The sequence below is a fragment of the Peromyscus californicus genome, unplaced genomic scaffold (genome assembly GCF_007827085.1).
Source record: "Peromyscus californicus insignis strain IS unplaced genomic scaffold, ASM782708v3 Scaffold_15__1_contigs__length_86483966, whole genome shotgun sequence".
NCBI classification, from domain to species: Eukaryota; Metazoa; Chordata; class Mammalia; order Rodentia; family Cricetidae; genus Peromyscus; species Peromyscus californicus.
This window is the reverse complement of record NW_026294447.1, coordinates 48,406,902-48,423,747: the sequence shown is the minus strand read 5'-3', so window position 1 is coordinate 48,423,747 and position 16,846 is coordinate 48,406,902. Positions and strand designations below refer to the sequence as shown.

At 44.8% G+C, this 16,846-nt stretch overlaps 1 long non-coding RNA gene across 3 annotated transcripts in view; it reads right to left on the bottom strand.

The window, feature by feature from the left end:
- LOC128110833 (uncharacterized) overlaps positions 1 to 16,846 on the bottom strand; it is a 56,673-nt gene that overhangs the window by 16,347 nt on the left and 23,480 nt on the right. For all 3 annotated transcript variants that reach the window (XR_008218345.1, XR_008218344.1, XR_008218346.1), the window contains one exon: positions 1,275 to 1,449. This is a non-coding gene — a long non-coding RNA (uncharacterized LOC128110833). The remainder of the gene's footprint in view (positions 1 to 1,274; positions 1,450 to 16,846) is intronic.

Below are 16,846 nucleotides of genomic sequence, written 5' to 3'. Positions count from 1 at the left end.
TTTCTATATCAGTGCTGTCTCTAGTGGACAAAATTCTAAAGTAATCCCCACAATCCCCACAATCCCCACTCCTGGTGAACTTGCCCCACATCCCCCTCGAGTGTGGGCAGAGTCAGTCAGTGTCCTCAGATTGGGCTACTCCATGAGTCAGCTTTGAAAGGAGTTTTGTCCTGGGTGGACTTCATGAAGCAAGACGTTTAATGGAAGGTGAAGGCGAGCTTGTGGTTTAGAGAAATCCCATGGAAGGCACCCTAGTGTGGTGGTATTGTGTTCCCCAAAATATTGTGTACCTTAATAAACTTACCTGGGGTCAGAGAACAGAAAAGCCACAAGATACTTAGGCTAGAAAATGGTGGCACTCACGCCTTTAATCCTAGCATTCCAGAGACAGAAATCCCTCTGGATCTCTGTGAGTTCAAGGCCGCATTGGAAACAGCCAGGCATGGTGACTCACGCCTTTAATCCCAGAAAGCAGCCTTTAATCCCAGGGAGTGGTGGTAGAAAGCAGAAAGGTTTATAAGGCGTGAGGACCAGAAACTAGAAGCATTTGCCTGGTTAAACATTTTGGCTGGTTAAGCGTTCAGGATTTGGAGCACAGTTCAGCTGAGATTCATTCTGGATGAGGATTCAGAGGCTTCCAGTCTGAGGAAACAGGACCAGCTGAGGAACTGGCAAGGTGAGATAGCTGTGGCTTGTTCTGTCTCTCTGATCTACCAGCATTCACCCCAATACCTGGCCTCAGGTTTGATTTTATTAATAAGAACTTTTAAGATTCATGCTACATCCTAGGGCAGCAGTCTCTAGTAGCTGCAAGCAGACCCCCCCCCCCCGCCGCCCCCATCATTAAGAGTCATGAGTTTTATGAGTTTTAAAGAAGGATCTTGAGCATCAAAGGGGACTTCAGTCCACACTTGGCCTTGTAAGAACCTGAGCAAGGGACCCAGCTAACCTGTATCCGGACTCCCTGTTGTGATGTGCTAGACAGCGGTAAAAACTAGTGCGCCACGCAACAGAGCTTTCCATGAAGACGGAAACAGTTTCTGTTTACTTTGCTCTGTGGTAGCCAACAGCCAGGTAAAACTAGTAAGCATGTGAAATGAGGCCAGTACAACTGGAGAGCTGGACTTTTTATTTTACTGTGTTCTACTTTCCTTAGATGTGTGTGGCTAGCGGCTACTGGGTTGGACAGTGCTAGTCTAGGCTCATTATAATGGAGGTGCTATTCTGGTTCATAACCCCTCCCGCCCCCACGAGCTCAGGAGTCTGGTTCTCACCTTCCACCTTGCTGACACGTGGTCTCTCTTGTTCCCGCTGCCATGCTGGGTACTCCAGGCTGTCTACCCAGACAGCTTCCTGGTGATTCTACCGTGTCCACTTCCCACACTGCCTTAGGATTACACACATGCTCCACTGCATCCAGAGAAGCCAGGTGTATTCTGATGAGCAGATCTGATGACAGAGAAGTTTAAAGGCCATGCGGAAATTGGAAGTTATTATCAGAGTCTGGGAAGGGATCATTTAACAAAAGAAAGTTACGGACATCAAAGGAAGCACCAGAAGTCAGGGGATGGGTGTGCACATACCAAAATGTGTGTGAATATATGAAGTCAGAGAAGTTATGAGGAAGAAAGAAAAGAGGGGGAGAGAGAGGAGGAAGAGGAGGGAGGAAGGAAGGAAGGGAGGGAGGGAGGAAGGAAGGAAGGAAGGAAGAAAGGAAGGAAGGAAGGAAGGAAGAGGATCCAGATCTAGTTCTAGGGGATCTGATGCCTCCTTCTAGCCTCTGTGGGCACCAGGAACTCATGTGGTGCACAGATATAAGTGCAGGCAAAATACCCATGGAAATAATTTTAAAAAATAATCCTCTACTAGTCAGTGAGCAATCAAACCAAATAAGCCTTCTGGAGGATCCAATAATAAAACGACAGACTGTGTGTAATGTGTTTATGTAAATAAATACCTCTTTTCAGTTGTACCTGCCTAGGAGATGATGATAAACAAGCAATAGTAAGCTCAGGGCATAAAGTCTATCTATCTATCTATCTATCTATCTATCTATCTATCTATCTATCTATCATCTATCTACCTTTCTCTCTATCATCCATCCATCCATCCATCCGTCTGTCCGTCCGTCCGTCCATCCATCCATCCATCCATCCATCTACCTACCTACCTTTCTATCTAGCTACCTATCTACTTAACTACCTACCTACTATCTTGCAAGTGTATGTATGTATGTATGTATGTATGTATGTATGTATGTATGTATGTATATGTGTTCCTAAGAGCATGCACACGTGGACTCACATATCTGCCGTGGCACATGTGTGGAGGCCAGAGGACACCTCGTGGAGCTGGAACTCACATTCTACTGTGGGTCCTGGAGATTGAACTCAGTTCATCAGGTTTGGTGACAGGTGCCTTTGCTCACTGAGCCACCTCACCAGCCCCCAAATTCACATTTTGCTTGCAGTCACCTCTGGTGATTTCATGGAGTCCCTTTTTTCTCCTTACCTCCTAGGTTCTTGGCAGAATCTAAAAATAAATTAAAGTCCTTCTATATTTTGTTACCATAACCCGATAGATTGTTCTCGATGGGGTTTCTCAGTGATATTTGTAAAGAGTGTTTAGGAAGGCTTTCTAACATGCTGATGTCTTTGTTTTGATGCTCTACCTCTGGGCTGAATGTGGAACCATCTTCAATTTCCACTGAACCATATAGAATTTCTGAGAAAAACACAAGATCTTGATTTATTGTTTATCTTATTAGTCCTAGTTTCCAGCAATGACATTGCATGCTTCTTTACCATCATACAAAGTATATATGTATGTATATCTATATATAAATATATGTCATTTTTAATCAAGATCATAAATAGCTTCTGGCAGTTAACAGATTGCTTTCTTTGCTACAAGCACCATCTTGAACTCTGAGTCACTGGCAACAACCTAATCCTCAGGGTACGAGCCAGCGGAGTACATGAGGGTCTATCTTAGAGACAGTGTCATTAAAAAGTCATTCATTATACTGAGTCTAAAGCATGCAGAAATGCTGACTCAGCACCTATGATGGTCCAGAGCTGGGGACATTAACATGGATGACTATATGGGTGTCTTCACGGGGCACAGAAGTAGTGGGTGAGGCAGCCCTGGGCACACAAATGGCTTGTAAAAACTCAGATACACACTCTGGGATATAAACAGAGTCAGTGGGAACATGAAAAACAGGTGACTTGATTTTTTGTCTGGAGGGCACTCTGAGAAACGGAGGTGATGCTTAAGCTTAAGAGGATAAGGGATGAATGAAGGGCAAACCAGGAAGGCAACACAATTCAAAACATAATCAGGATCCAGCCCCTGAAGAAATGTGGTGGTCAGGAGAGATGGCCCAGCAATTACCAATACTAGCTGTTCTTTCAGAAGATTGGAGTTTGGTTCCCAGCACCCATGTCAAGCAGCTCACAGCTGCCTGTAACTCTAACTGTAGAAGATCTGATGCCCTCTTCTGGCCTCAGAAGGCACTGCACTCATATGTGCATACACCTGCACACACAAACACATAATAAAAATAAAGTCTTTAAAAAGAAACCTAAGCTTTTTGCTCTAAGGCAGTAGTTTTCAAAGTTGGGCCCCTGGATTATCACCACCCCTTGTGAGATTGCTAGAAATGCAAATTGTTGGTCCTCACCCCTAGGTTCAGTGAGGCAGCATCCTGGGCAACAGAACCTGTGGTAGTCAGAATTTCCACTGCTATGATACCAACAAAAACAATTTTTAAGGGGAAATGCACACCGTTTCAGAGATTCCATTGTTTTCTAGGCTTGTTGTAAGACAGATGGGGAAGAGAGAAATGCTCATGTAATAACAGTGGCCAGAAATAAGATCTATCTTTGCAGGGCCTGCCCCCAGTGGACCTACTTCCTTCAATTAGGCCCCATATCCTAATTTTCTACCACCCCCTGATAACACCATCACATTATGAATCATGTGGGTGGGTGCTGGGAACTGAACTCACCTCAGGAAGGGCAGCAAGTACGGAACCATTTTCCCAGCCCCAGCTTCTAACTTCTTGGCAACCTTTTCTCATTAAACATCTCTGTATTTGAGCCTAAGCTTTGCCTACCACTTTTTAGAGGCTTCCATGAAGTCCGAGCATCTTACAAGGGAGTCCTCATCCTTGGAAAAGTTCAAAACCCTTGAGTTGGTGCCACTCCTGTGGCTTGGTTACCCCGACTGTTGCTGTGGTGTTGACTGTGGTCTCAGGAGGCTCAGCACTATGTCTCACCCTCATCCAGATGTGGGCCCCTCATCCAGATGTGGGCATTTTACCATTGCTCTGGTTCTCCAATCCTTTCCTCTCTTTGTGGGGTCAAGGTTGTGAGTTCATCCCTGAAGAGACTTTTGAATTCCTACTAACACTTTGCATAATATTAGGGTACAGCTGCCGAACAGTGACAATTCTCACATCAGGGTTTTATAGTCTTTCTTAAAAATCCCCAGATCTCCCAAAGGTATGATTAGCTGAAAGATTAATTTATTTTACAACCTAATTATAATTTCTTTTACAAAGGAGAGATCTCTTTATTAAAACAGATAACAAACATTAAAAGCAAAGAAGATAGCCCCACAGAGCAAATTACTAAAGAAAATATATACCTAACTGCATTAGCTACATTTCTTACCCATCCTTAGGTCTTATCAATCATTGTTTAGTGTCTGTTCTATTCCTAAAGCTCGGTAGACAATTTCCATTTGGAATCTTTCTTCTTCCAGCCCAGGCCTCTGGCTGCCTTTTGGTGAGTGCTGTATTTTCTCGGTGTCTAGTTTTCGGGTCGTAGGACCCCTTGGACTTGCCTGACTGGCAGGATTTGTGGGAGAAAGGGCTCTCCAACGCAGGTGGTTCCTCTGCTCTCCCTACTGCGTGGCTGAGCTCATCAGGTCCTTCCCTTGTTTTGGTTAAAGCCAAACACCCATCTTGACCCTCCTTCAGTGGGAGGCCTCTTACAAGGGGGACCCACCCCCCGGCTGATCTGCTTCTTCTACCAGAAACCTTCCTTGTCCTCAAACTTTGATGGCAGCCTTTTTCCTTCAAGGTAACAGTGACTAGGGGGGAAAAAAGCTGTAGACACATAAAATGGGTTTCTATCAGTAGAAGTGGGGCATATTATATTGTATTATGTTGATGTCAGAGTGTTTCAGGAAAACAGAACCAGTAGCGTATTGCATGTACACACATACATGCACACACACACACACACACACACACACACACACACACACGCACGCACACACACACACACACACACGTGTATAAATGAAACCTTTTCTCCCAAAGACAAAACAGAGTCCTTGGGTGCAGTCTACCTTTCTTCTTGATATGCTGTCACTTAAAGGACCTTGGTTGTTCATACCTGTTTTCCTGGTAGGGTGACCCATTTTCTGTCCCTGAAGGATCTGGGCTATTATGAGTATTGCCTGAATGGGGTCACTACAGTTTTCTACTGGCTTTAATCACAGGTTTGACATGAAGGGATCTGCCATATGCTTGACATGCCCGTCCACACCTCTGTTGTTGAGGAGCAACCCATTGCTTGGTGGCCAGGATCCCAGCCAGCATAGTACCTCTCTTTGATTTTAGTTGATTCGGGAGCATGAGGAGTCCAAAGACAGTCTTAGCTTCCATCTTAATGGGTTTATCATTGCATCTCCTATGGAACCACTTCTCCCTTCGACTAGCAGTCAACAGGACATGGGAATGCAGAAGAGGAAAGCGGGATTTTAGTGGGGTTCTTTAGGGACACTAGTGATTGGTGTCACTTGACATTTCCACCCTTCAAAGAGCGGCAAGTGCTGGGTATGGATTCAAGGCACATACTGCTTCCAGGGAAACCTTACCCAGCCCTGCCGACACTTACCTGGTGCAGAAACTGAGTGTTCAAAAGGCTCTTCCAGATTCAGGATGGTTGGTCAATGCCTCTAATCCCAGTATTTGAGAGGTAAAAGAAGAAGGATCTAGAATTCAGGACAAGACTCCTCTACACAGTGAATTTAAGACCACACTGGGCTCTCTGAGATCTGGTCTGAAAGGACCAAGACACAAGCCACCCCACTGTTCTATCAAGCCAGCTGGTGCAGGATGGTAGAAAACAGGATGAGGCCAGTGAATTCTATAACGTTTCGTTCGCTGTAGTTTGAGTTCCTCCGTCAGAAACAGTACTATATGAAATACTACCATGGTAAATGATGATTCCGCAGTTTGGGCAAAAGCATTACATGCAGAGAATTCACACCTGGATCCAGACTAATTTCTTATTTCGACAAAGACAATCCCCTGCCACTTCTATGGTAGTAGCCAAATGTATCCAGCTTGGCAGTGGGTGTCTGCCTGATTCCCCTGGGTATGGTACCACATAGAGAATTCACCATAGATCTCTGCTGCTGGAAGACAGGGCACTCGGAAGAAGCTGTGGCCAGATCAACTTTGAGGGTACAGTTCCACGTCAATGCGCCTGTGTATGACTTGCCTGCCACCACAATCACTTAGTGTATAGTCCCATTGGTGATGACAGCAGTAGCTATGGAAATTGATTGATAACCACATAGTAGGCCACCCTAGCCCTTTGTTTTTTTTTTTTTTTTTGGTTTTTTCGAGACAGGGTTTCCCTGTGTAGCTTTGTGCCTTTCCTGGAACTCACTTGGTAGCCCAGGCTGGCCTCGAACTCACAGAGATCCTCCTGGCTCTGCCTCCCGAGTGCTGGGATTAAAGGCATGCGCCACCACCGCCCGGCTGCCCTTTGGTTTTTAAACTCCTCTGCCAAACTCATTCTTTAATGGGAACTCCCAACTCCCCAGCCCCCATCGCTTTCTCTCTGTTTCTCCCTCCCTCCCTCCCTCCCTTCCTCCCTCCCTCCCTCCCTTCCTCCCTCCTCTAACTCACGCTGGCCTCAAAATTGCTATGTACCCAAGAATAAACTGGAACTTCTGATCCTCCTGCCTCCTGAATACTGGGGTTCCATGGAGGCGTGTACCTCTGTGCTTGGTTTATGTTGTACTAGGGATCAAACCCAGGGCTTTGTGCATACTAGGCAAACATCCTTCCAACTGAGCTGCATCTCAGTCCTATCCTCTCATTTTCCTTCTTTGCACAGAAGTCCATCCACATACCTCTTCCCCAGACTTGTTACAACCAATTTTCCAATCATATTCTTTCCAAGTCCCTGACCTTCCGGAAGCCAACTCTTGGCTACAACCTGTGAAACCAGTAGATAACTGTATATCTAGCTGTTTTCCTCCCAAGCCAAGTAAACAACTGTGTGCAGTGCTCAGAGTGACGCTCACTGAGAGATGTCTCTTCAGCCCTGCCCTTCAGGGAGGTCCCAGTAGTGTCTGTAGCACTGTGGCTGTCCACTTCTGGATGGTCCTCTTCTAAGTGCGCATCATGCGCTACCATCGAGAACTAGGCCCAAGTTTTCTCTTCCTTCAACTTACCAGAGGGTCTACAGACGAGAGAAAGAGGGTGGTAGAGGGCAGGTGTAAATCAGAGAAGAGCTATGGCTGCATTTGGACTCCACAGACAGTCTGCTAGAGGGTCGCTCTCTAGCAGAGGTTAGTGTCTCTCTATTAAGGCCTTGGGCTGATGGGACGATGCCACTGCCTTATAATCTCATTTACTCAGTGACTTCTAATTGAAGTGTTAATCTAGCCTAAAAAAAACCTTCATAGATATATATAGAATAATGTGTGATTAAATATCTGGGCACTATGGCTTAGTCATGTTGACCCATAAAATTAGCCATCACAACATTCTGCGCTAATAAGGAGAAACCTATCTTTCCTCAATCACTCCTTCCTTTTATCCTTCGTTCTTTCTCTCCTCTTTTTGCACATTTTTCCAGAGATCCCTGTAGATTCCCAGCCCTAGAAGGCTATTGATGAAGTTGAGCGGTCTCCTTGGTAACCATCTCTAACTCAGAGCAGAATACAAACTGCTTTCTGAAGCAGACTGTCTTCCTTAAAGGGTTCATCTTTCCCTGTGCAATTTGAAACCTCAACTGAGGAGAACAAAATTTTGCTGTCCCTTAACCAAAATAGTAATAATAATAAATATAAGAGCAAGAATAATAATTTAATGGAGCAATTAATGACAGATGCTGAAGTGTAGCTGGTGGAGGCCCTCATTTAGATGGTGCTGACTTAGAATTTGTCATGATGTGACCAGAAATCAGCTCAGAGATTACTTGTTACGACAAAGTTTGTCATGGAAACAAATGGTTTGAAAAATATCCAAAGGAAAAGATTAAACCCATTTTAGAAAATAAACTATTTTCATGGTATTTAGATAGCTGCCTATGTAATAAATGAAACGTGTTAGGTTCTACTACATTTAAGAATAGATTTTTGGGGCTGGAGACTTGGCTCAGCAACTAAGAGCAATTGTTACTCTTGCAGAGGACCTGGGTTCAGTTACCAGTATCTACATGGGTGGCTTGCAACCATCCATAAATCTAGTTTCACGAGACTGGATGTCCTCTTCTGACCTTCAAGGGTACCAGGCATGTACTTGGCACACATACATACATACTAGCATAACATGAATGCTCACACAATAAAAATAAATGCATTGAAAACATAGATTTATTGCAGCAGGCCAAAAGACCAAAAATGGTGGTATACATCTGTAACCCTAGAGCTGGGGAGGTTGAGGAAGGAGGTTGGAGTCCAATATCAGTCTGAGTTATACAGCAAGCCCCTATTAAAAACAAGCAAACAAAAGGGGGACTGGAAAGATGGCTCAGCAGTTAAGATCATACGCTGCTTTTGGAAAGGGTCCCAGGTTCATTTCCCAACACCCACATTGGGTGGCTCACAGTCCCAGGGGGCCCATCACCTCTAGCCTCCACAGACACTGCATTCATATCTACATAACCACAGAGAAACCCACACCTATATGCTTAATTAAGAATAATAAAAATAAATCTTTAGAACCCCCAAACAAAGCCACAAAGAGTTCCTATTTGTCAAAATAAACTGGAAAATATCTAGTCTGAATTATTATATTACACACAAACTAAGTTACGGAACCACAATTCAGACTAATACTCCAAGAGCCTAAGAAGGTCCCATCCGAATGGCATTGTGCATGCAGGATCACACATGGCATTATCGTCAGTCTTGTACAGGCCTGGTTTTCCTGTTCCAGAGCACAGATGTGCTTGGTGCCTCCACAGTCCCCAAAGTGTCACATTTAGCCCACTCACCCATTGAGTTTTGTTTTTTGTTTTTTTTCCCTTCTCTGATGTGTCTCTGGACTATTGTCACCTTATACTGAAGATCCCTCTTGCTACCCTTTGCTTGAAATCTAGTCCAGTATAACAGGTACTCTTTCACAGTCAACAAGAAGAAACTATTGACCAGGACACAAGACACGTGTCAAATAAAGAAGCCATGGGCCAGGGAGACGCTCCATGGGTACAGCACTTGCTTCCTAAGGACCTGAGTTTGGGTCAAGCTAAACACAGTAATGCGCACCTGTCACGCTAAAGTGTTCCTCCTGTGAGATGGGTGGCAGAGACCGGAGACTCCTCAGAATCCTGAGGGCCAGCTCCCCTGGCAGAAGCCATGGCGGACAATGTAGAAGGTGAGTACTGACGCCCAAGGCTGTCCTCTGACCTCCACACAGGAGCCATAGCCCCCCGCATGCCCGCATTCACACATGAACACCTACTTCCCATGTGTACGTGCATCACACCCATATACATACAGAGCCAAAAAGAGGAAAGGGAGAAGTCATCATCCACCATAAACAACACCCTGTAGAACCCACTTAATACAGTAGAGAGCTGATCGATTGGACGAGAGTGTATGTTTTAGAGCCATAATGCTCATTAGAGGAAAGCAACAACAGTTTGTCACGTTCTCCCATTGGCTGAAATCACGTGATTTTAGAGCATCAGCTTATCAGACATTGAGCAGATTGGAATGGATTGTTATAAACAGAGTTTTTTTTTTCTCCCTTACAATATAAATATTTAATACCTGCAGACACAAATAGTTTTTATTGCAGATTGGTGCTTTGCAGGGACTACAGTAGGAAGCTGAAAATTTATTTTGTATTAAAACTTAGCGTTTTTAACCAACAGCCTTCATGATTTCGGATTTAGCTTATCTCCTAATTGCTAAATAAGAAAAGATGCTTTTTGAACAAGAGCTGATGAGCTGTGTAGCTTTCTCACCTTGGAACATTATTGTGAACTTAGAAATTCCTAGTGGGAGGGGCTGGTGAGGAGGCTCAGCAGGTAAAGCCGTTAGCAAAGGCCAGTGACCTGAGTTTGATCCCAAGGACTCTCATGAAGGGAGAAGGGAGAACAGACTCCATAGGTTGTCCTCTGACCTCCACACATGTGCATGTGCGCGTGTGCGCGTGCGCATGCACACACACACACACCAATAATAAAGGAGTTTTTAAAAGAAATACTCAGTGGCTGGCTATGTGGCTGTCAGTGTCAGACATCATAAATAAAGTTTTATAGGAGAATTCTTGGGTCTCGACTTCACTATATAGGGATACTTGTGATAAAGACCATTTACTGCCCAAAGCCTGAAGTGCTTTCTATCTTATCCCAGCTGGAGAAAAAAAAATGTGGCCCTCCTCTCCCTTCACTATAGATACTCAAAATATTTTTGTTCTTCTAAATAGAAGCAGGATTTTCTGACTCACGGTGTGAATGAACATAAATTGCTCAGCTCTAACTCTGACTCTTCATAAATAAACTACTACACCATCGTCCGTTCGACTGTTTTAGGGTAACAACGCCAGAGGCAGCACTAACCCATTTAAACACAGCACAAGCCACCTAGGCGATTCTCTCTTGCTAGCAAGGCCTGTCTTACTATGCAGCCCACGCTGGCCTGGAACTTTCTGTGATCCTGCCTCCGCTTCCCTGGTGCTGGGAAGTGACACAGGCCTGTCACCAAAGCCAGAGCCACTTACGCAATTTAAAAGTTTCTACTAGCCACCATTTAAAAAAGAAAAAAAAAAAAGGTGAGATGAATAATTGGTAATCTATCTTATTTAACCTGCTACATCCCCAAATAAAATTATCTCCACATACGATCCATCAATCAATAGGCAAAAGGAACAATGATGTATTTTACATCCTCTTTTTTGTAAGCCCTCAGAGCCAAGCAGGTTTTGGAATTGCACCCAAGAATATTTTCCACTCCCAGTCTGCCTTCATTCATACACTGTGCATGTCAAGCACTCAATAGCCTCTTAGAACTGGTACCTTCCCTACCAGACAGCACAGGCTAAAGGCAACAGACAGCTAATGACCTTTCCCATTCTTAATTTGTTTTTACTTCTAATGAGGAAATTATTACTCTAAAAACTGTGTAGAACACATGAAGGTAGGTAAGAAAGAGATCCAGTCCTGAGGGGGGTTCATTTGCTTAAGTATTTACCTACTTAGGTACAGTCGTGTGACGTTTAACAACGGAGATGTGTTTGGGGAAGAATCGTGTATAGTTATACACTCCGTGTCTTAGTGCAATACAACCACATCGAACCCCCGTTTTACAAACGGTCTATCGTTTACCAAGACATCATTCTGTAGCTTATGACTCCATTTATGTTGCACTTTGCTCAGTGTCCAACGAGATGATGGAGGTAGATACTCAGAACAGCTTGTCAGACTTTGTGTGGGAGCATTCAATCCCAGAGCATGGGCATGATCCTGAACCCATAACATGAGCACATTACATCAGAAACATAGGTGAACACGTTTGTGTCTTTCTCGATGTCGGAATTTATTGAATAACAGTAAATTCTTGAGGTGCAGCCATTTCCTGGAGGTGCAGTAGCAATTTGATGGCTGATCCGGATTTCCTTCATAGCTAGGTAAGACAAATACAGGTCCTTCTGTTCCAATACTAGCCACTAATACTAAGTCTCAGACCACACATTATGTATCTCACCGTAAATACATCTATAAATTAGATTTGTAGGTTGCAGACAAAGTTAAGGAGGCCACAGCAGAGTTCAAAGACTTTCAGGGGGTTCTAACTGCTGAAGCAGGGGGAAGCTGAGAGAAATACAAAGAATCCCTGTAGGGAACTGAGAAGGTGATTCATGGGGTAAGAGAATTTGCTGTGCAAGAGTGAAGACCTGAGTTTGAATCCCCAGCACTGATGTAAACAAACAAACAACAAAAAAAAACAAAGAAGAAGAAAAACAAAGTCAACAAAACAGGCTTGGTTGCACATTGCTTTTACCCCAACATTGAAGGGCAAGGGACAGGCGGCTCCCGGGAACTCACCAGCAGGCCCCCTAACAAACGGAGAGCTTCAGGTTCAGCAAGAGACCCTGTCTCAACGGAACAAGGCAGAGAGCAATAGAGGAAGACCCACAATGCCCCTCACCTTTGGCTCTGTGTGTGTGGAAGCCCTGTAGGGGTCAAATAACACCCTACTGGAGGTCAGTTGAAAGTGCTGCTGCAAAGCCGGACATGGTAGCACAAGCCAGCTCTAGGAAGGCAGAGGCAGGCAGATCTCGGTGAGTTCGAGGCCAGCCTGGTCTACAAAGTTCCAGGACAGTCAGGGCTGTTATACAGAGAAACCGGAAGGAAGGAAGGAAGGAAGGAAGGCAGGAAGGAAGGCAGGAAGGCAGGAAGGAAGGCAGGCAGGCACTGCTCATGCCATCAGGTGACAGGTTGGAGTCAAGCTGCAGCAGTGAGGTGAGGAACTGTGGAGGCTGCGGAGTTGAAGGACAACCGTGGTTCCGGTAGACCCTGTCAACAGTGAGGACTGAGCACTGTTTTAGTCGTCTACCTGTTAGTCCTTTGGTGCTCACACTGGGTGGTCAGAAGACAGGCCTACAGGGCCAACGCCACCACAGTCAGGTTCTTCCTTCTGCACTTTTCCCTCAGTTCTTAGCTTGGCTTTCCTGATAGGAGTTTAATACACCCATGGGCTCCTACAGACACAACCTACTTTGATAAATGTATGATGTGGCATCCTAACCTTAGGCCAGTGAGTTTCAACCTTCCGAAGGCTGCCACCCTTTAATAACAGTTCTTCATGCTGTAGTGACCCCCCCCAACCATACAATTATTTCATTGCTACTTAATAACTGTACTTTTGCTACTGTTATGAGTCATAATATAAATATCTGATATGTGAACCCAAGGAGGTTGCGACCCACAGGTTGAGAACCGCTGCCTTAGAACTAACTTATTTATCAGTCTGTGTCTTGTGGGTGGTGCCAGAGAGATGGTGCTGTTCATGCACCCACCCAAGGTGCAGAGTCATCTTACCCTGAACTCAAAATGGAATCAAATACCGCTTGTGAAATGGAATCCTTTAGGGTAAGGCACAGTATGAAAAAAACCACTGCTTCACACAACATGGAGTAACTTAGGGCAGGGTACAGCCTGGTCTGAACAACCAGGCTACAAAAGCAAAAGGAGAAAGTTTCCATTTGCAAACACCTCGCATATGCTGGGTTTTTGTTAGTGGTGGTTTTTTAATTATTTTATTACATGTGTATGGGCGTTTTGTCTGCGTTTATGCCTTTGCACAACACGTGTACCTAGTGTTAACAGAGGCCAAAAGAGGACATTAGAGCCCCTGGAACTGGAGTTTGTTTGTGAGCCATCATGTGGGTACCGGGAATAGAACCTGGGTCTTTGTCTTAGGGTTTTTATTGCTGTGAAGAGACATCATGACCATGACGGCAACTCTTATAAAGGAAAACATTTAATTGGGGGTGGCTGGCTTACAGTTTCAGAGGTTCAGTCCACTATCACCATGGCGGGGAGCATGGCAGTGTGCAGGCAGACGTGGCGCTGGAGCTGAGAGTCCTACATCTTGACTCAGAGGCAACAGGAAGTCAACTGAGACAGTGGGCGCTATCCTGAGCACAGGAAACCTCAGAGCCCGCCCCCACAGCGACACACTTCCCCCAATAAGGTCATACCCACTCCAACAAAGCCACACCTCTTAATAGTGCCACTCCCTATGAGCTTATGGGGGCCAGTTACATTCAAACTGCCACAGTCCACTAGAAAAGCACCCAGGGCTTTTAGCCACTGAGGTATCTTTCTAGGCCCCCTGCCTATTTTTCTGAGTTCTAACTCAAAAAGAGTAACTTCTCACTTTCTCTTTTCTCTCTCTTCTTTGGACAATGGCCAGAATCTTAAGCATGCTTGCCCTGACACTCTAGACAGTCTCATCATTTTCTCTGAAGACCCCTCACCCTCCCACATGCAGCTGCTTGGCCGCTGTAGCTAGACCGGCCTGTTTTCTTGGACGCTAACTCACTAAGTCTGGTTAGCGTTCTCTCCCATTCCCCTCCCCTGGTTTGCTGCTGCATACCCTCTCATTCCTTCTTCTTTTCCTCAAACCCTAATGGCCCCAGTCATTACTTCTGAGTCTGTTTTTAAGTATTTTAAAGTCAGGATCCATGAGATGGCTCAGTAGATAAAGATACATGTCTCCAAGTCCAACAACCTAAGTTCAGTCCCTGGAACCCCATGGTGGAAGGACACAACCGACTTCAGCAAGTTGTCATCTGACCTCCACGCACATGCCCTGACATGCATGTGCACATACAAGCACCCCAAGTAAATAAACACATGCAAAAATAAAAGTTTTAGTCCTTTATTAGTGAGACCAAGAGCCCACAAAGTAGAACTGTGGTTCCCCAGTCACATTACAGTTTCATTTACAAAAGAAAGTTCTTTGAGATAAGAGAAGTGCATAGCATAAAACAGTTCATATTTTTTACTTAATTTTAATACTTCACCTTTTTATTTTATTTATTTTGCTTAAACTTTAAATATTGTAATAAATTGCACCCTTTGAACAATGTAACTTTAAAAGTCACAGAAACATATACATATACATACACACGCGTATACATACATATATATCATTGTAAAGACATCCGAGGCTCTCTTGAGAAGCCCACCTTTGGTGTCCATCCCTTAAGCCTCTGTCTGTCTCTCTGTCTCTGTCTCTGTCTGTCTTGTCTCTCTCCAAATGTCTGCACTTAAATCTAAAGCAAGTACTATTTCATATTTCTATGTAATAAACTCACTAACTTTGCTCTGCTCTGACCCTTTCTAAAATTATTTTCTGTTATGCTTTCAAGGATCTGACTTTACCTGGGTGTAGGTGTCTAAATGGGGGAATTCTACCAGCTACTGGTGGCAGTGTTGGCCTACATCTCCACCCCACCCTGGACAGAGCCTTCCTAGAGAGTTATCTTTAGAAATCTCCCGTTTGTGCTCTGCAGGAAGAGACATGGTCGTCAGTCAATGACGCCTGCCATGGGCAAGAAAGGGGTGACAGAAATGTGTGCACCATGAAACTATTACCCCCAACATCCTGCATTCGGTGAACCAAGAGAGATGCAGTTCCCTCTTACTTCCTCCCTGCCTCTCTCCCTTCTTTCCTTCCTTCCTTCAAATCTTGTTTATTAGCAACGTTACCTACCTCTGTCCAATGCCTAGTTGTGAACTGTACAGTATTTTTCTTTTATATTTGGAGAGTACAATGTGTATATGAATTTGATTTGGGGCACTGGGGTGAAGTGAGTTTCCCCTGGTCTGACATGACCACCGGCCATCATGGAACAGAGATAACCTGGCCCCTGCAACAACCTAAGCAGACCTCTACAGTGACGGCTGGGTCTGTGGTGAGGTGTAATGGAGCTAGTAACACCTCCTAATAGGAAGAGAGCAGGGAGGTCACAGGACCCTCTTCTTGAATTTCAACCATTACCACCTCTTGCACCATAGCTGCCATGATCATGGGATGGGCTAGAAGGCTAAATAAAAGCAGGACTCCGTTTTGCAGCTTCCATGAAGCTGGGGTGGGACTTTGCAGCGAGGCAGCTGTTTTGAGACACCTGTGCTCCAGTGAATCACCTCTTACCCAGTGCCTTAGTTCGTCTTCCCATTGTTGCAAAAAAAAAAAAAAAAATCCTCAGACAAAAGCAACATAAGGAAAGAAGATTATTCTAGTGCATGGTTCCAGGTTATAGTTCATCGTGGTAGAAATTCAAGCTGTCGGGAGCTCGAAGCAGCTGATCCAGCCTCAGCACCTGTCACAACCCATAAACAGGCTCCTACCGAGCACTGTCTGCCTGTGAGTCCTGGCTAACAGATTTGCAGCTGCCCCAGTTTCACACCTGGGGAATTGAGTTTGCATCAGGTACTAGTGGCCACACATCCTATTCTGTAGATGGATTTTTCGTTGTGGGCTGCCAGCTCACAAGAAGTGACACGGAGACTTATTATTAATTATAAAAGTTTGGCCTATAGCTTAGGCTTGTTCCACTAGCTCTTATAACTTAAATTATCCCATTTATATTAATCTACATTTTACCTCTTGGCTTTTTACCTCTCTTCCATCTTGCACCTACTGCGTCCTCTGGCATCCCTCCTGTGCCTAGATTCATCTCCTCTCCTTCTCTCTCTTTCCGGAAGTCCTGTCTAACCTCTTCCTGCCTAGCTATTGGCCATTCATCTCTTTATTAAACCAATCAGAAGGCGCCTTGGCAAAGACACATCCTCACAGTATACACAAAGATTGTCCTACAACACTAATTCCTACCCACTTCCCTGTGTCCTGCCTGGAAATCAGAGAGCCTGGCTATGGGCTTTTGCTGTGAAACCTCCCCCATCCTCAGCAAGATATAAGAAGAGACCTCCATTTCTACCACATGGCCCTGGTTCCTCTTTCAGAGCTCCCGACAAGCTGTCCCTGAACTCTCTTCAGAGTGTCCCCAACCCTATGTTCTTGTCTCTGTATGTTCATGGCATTAATAACTCTTCTAATAAACTCCATG